Source organism: Nymphalis io, chromosome 29 (genome assembly GCF_905147045.1).
Source record: "Nymphalis io chromosome 29, ilAglIoxx1.1, whole genome shotgun sequence".
NCBI lineage: Eukaryota > Metazoa > Arthropoda > Insecta > Lepidoptera > Nymphalidae > Nymphalis > Nymphalis io.
This window is the reverse complement of record NC_065916.1, coordinates 1,438,111-1,441,675: the sequence shown is the minus strand read 5'-3', so window position 1 is coordinate 1,441,675 and position 3,565 is coordinate 1,438,111.

Sequence of the window (3,565 nt, the reverse complement as noted above, 5' to 3'; positions counted from 1 at the left end):
GTACGCAATCGATTTTTTTTTTACTTTAATATCCTCGAAATAATAAAATATATTACCTTACGCGGATTGCTTAAAATTGTTTTCACAAGTAACAGCCTGTGAATGTCACACTGCTGGGCTAAGGCCTCCTCTCCCTTTTTTTTTTGAGGAGAAGGTATGGAGCTTATTCCACCACGCTGCTCCAATGCGGGTTGGTGGAATACAAATGTGGCAGAATTTCAGCGAAATTAGACACATGCATGTTTCTTCACGAAGTTGAATTATAATCACAAATTAAGCACATGAAAACTCAGTGGCGCTTGCCCGGGTTTGAACCCAAGAACATCGGTTAAGATTCACGCGTTCTTACCACTGGGCCATCTTGGCTTTCACAAAGCAGTGTACAAAAAGCAATAAAATTTATTAATTAAGACATTGAATTAGTTTTTAAGTTTGTTAAATTGTGTTATAAACACGTATTTATACTTTTATCTCAGCGTAAATGTGTTGGGCGCACTATTTTGAAATGTGCGCCAATATTTTGCGGACGTTTTTGAGACGCTGCGTGTGTATCTTGGGTTTTTTATATATCAATGCTGTAGGGCTATCCTTTAAGAACAAACTCGAGGTTCATCGCTGAAAAGGATCGTGAAATGTCAGATAGTGCAATGCGATATTGACCATTATAACTATAACATTTCAAGAATACACGCGTCAAAATATTATATCAACATAAGTCGGTTGTCTTCATTTCACGGATGAGTAATTAAGCGATTTACAAAATTGCACTACTGGAAATAAGAACTAAGAAATAATCATTTTTCTTAATAAATACTTTTAATATTAATTAAGAAAAATGAGCTTATAATACTTATTAAATATTTCAGCCCATTATGAAAATAAAAATGTGTATTTTATTTTTTATTCTTTTTATAGATAAGGAAGGCGGACGAGCGTATGGGTCACTTGATGGTAAGTCACCAACGCCCATAGACATTGGCATTGTAAGAAATGTTAACCATCGCTTAAACGCCTTTGCGCCACCAACCTTGGGAACTAAGATGTTATGTCCCTTGTGCCTTTAATTACACTGGCTCACTCACTCTTCAAACCGGAACACAACTATACCATATAGAAGTTATAAAATTACTCTAAAGCGACGGTATACATTTAATAAACTTGATATATAGGAAATAAATCTGTCTGTATTTAATTACTGTTTAAATATCTCGTGCTCGTTTAAGGAAAACAAGGTGAAAAAATCTGAAAAATAGTACAGTACAGTAACAGCCTGTTAATGTCCCACTGCTGGGCTAAGGCCTCCTCTCCCTTGCCTGGTTTGAACCCACGATCATCGGTTAAGATTCACGCGTTCCAACCACTAGGCCATCTCGGCTATTTATTTTAATTTTTTTTTTTAAATCTTAACCGGAAAATAGTCCCCCAGATTTTGTTGAGATTGACAGTGTGTTGCGTTTGTTTGCTTTAAAAAATTAAATACATTTGCAAAGAAATAATTGAACTAAAACATTAGAAGTGTGTAACTATCAGGAATCTCCTTTTAAATACTTTTAAGTATTTTTTAAAGGAAATTCTCCGCCCATTCGTGCCGTTTCGTCGCCGCTGGACTGGACACCATCGCTGCAATTCACTGCCTCTTATCCTAATAATTCATGAGCATGGCGATGCTTCGCAATCGAATGTGACATTTAGAAGTTAACGCAAACACAAACTCGGACAAGATTATTTGAATAATCGAAATTAGCGACGTTACTTACTGAATTATACGTTCAGAAATCAAAAAGATTTTAAAAATTAATTCTAAAACGGAAAATAGGCCAATACTTTGCGATTTCTCAACTATTATAATAAAAGATTAATTCTTAAAATTTGCAACCGCTAGATCATTTTTTATGGACTTATTTTTGATGGACGTCGTCAGGATATTTGTACGTAAGCGTGAAGGTACACCGCTTATTATCATTAATATATACAGATATATAAATAAACTGCCTCCTTCGTCTAGTGGCTTGATGTAAGCCCGCAGACCCGGAGGTCCTGGGTTTAATTCCCAGGTCGGGCCAATAAAAAGTTATTGGGTTTTTCTGTCGACAAATTCTCAAGTAGCCCGAAGTATGTACACTCCCATGCCTCGGAAAGCACGTAAAGCCGTTGGCCCTGCACCTGAACTCTTTCCGTTCGTGTCAGATTGCCGTCCTATGCCGAGCTAGGGAAAAGAGAGTGCACCTGTGTTTGTGCACACACTTGTGCACTATAATATCTCCTGCGCACTTGGCTAATCTCTCTTAAGATTGGCCGCCGTGGCCGAAATTGGTCTGGAGGACATTATTATTATTATTAATAAAATAAAAGCGAAAAAAATAATATTATCTCTCTATTTATTATTGCATGTTTTCTTGTAAATCTAAGTCATTTTTATTTCAAATTTATTTTAATTATAGTTTTAAAATTATTTGTTTGGGGTTACCCGGTAGTATTGGTACTGTGAGACTTTAAAATAAATCTGCCGCGTATGTACTGCTGGTCAGATAGTGTAATTGGTCTCTTTCATTATGAAATTACAAAACTCACTTAGTACTTTGAAAAAAAAAACATTCTTATAGCGCGATGTTAAATACATCTAACGCCATCTATTGACGAGAAGATAAACTAAATAATATTAGGCATAATGTATTTCGATCTTGAACAAAAGTATTGATATTTTATCGGACTCCTTACCGAAGTCGCAATTTACGATGTATATAGTCTTGATAATAAATTTGTAATTGTTGTTTTTTCTTTTAAAGAATATACTATATATTGAACAGTTTTTTTTAAGTAAAAAAAATAATTAATATTGTATGTTAATAAAAAAAATTTTGTCAAGCAACTTGACTTTATCAGTGTTGTGCATATATCTATAAATATCAGATATATATTAGACAGACGTTACTAAATGTTTAATATATTTACTGTAGTGTCTTTTCAAATAAATAAAAAATAATAATATACTTATAATTTTTATCCAAGCCAATATATACTAAGAAACGTCACGGCTGCACATCTCTGTCCTGGGTTCAACCCAATAAAAAAATAATCGGTTTTCCTGTCGGATTTACTGGTGGTAGAGCTTTGTGCGAGCTCGTCTGGGTAGGTACCACCCACTCATCAGATATTCTACCGCAAAACAGCAGTACTTGGTATTGTTGTGTTAAGGTTTGAAGGGTGAGTGAGCCATTATAATTACAGGCACAAGGAACATAACATCTTAGTTCTCAAGGTTGGTGGCGCATTGGTGATGTAAGCGATGGTTAACATTTCTTACAATGCCAATGTCTATGGGCGTTGGTGACCACTTACCATCAGGTGGCCCATATGCTCGTACGCCTCCTATTCTATAAAAAAAAATTCTTAGTCTGGAAGTTGGAAGTGTTGATACTACGTTTGTAATTTCCAGTCCAGAGGGAATAGAGAGTGCCTGTATTTGCTGGCAGTTGTCTAGTCTCCCTTGAGACTGGTCGGACATGATCGTCAAATCTCCCAACGGTTTGCCAAGAAACACCCAAGGTATTAATAAAACAACAAA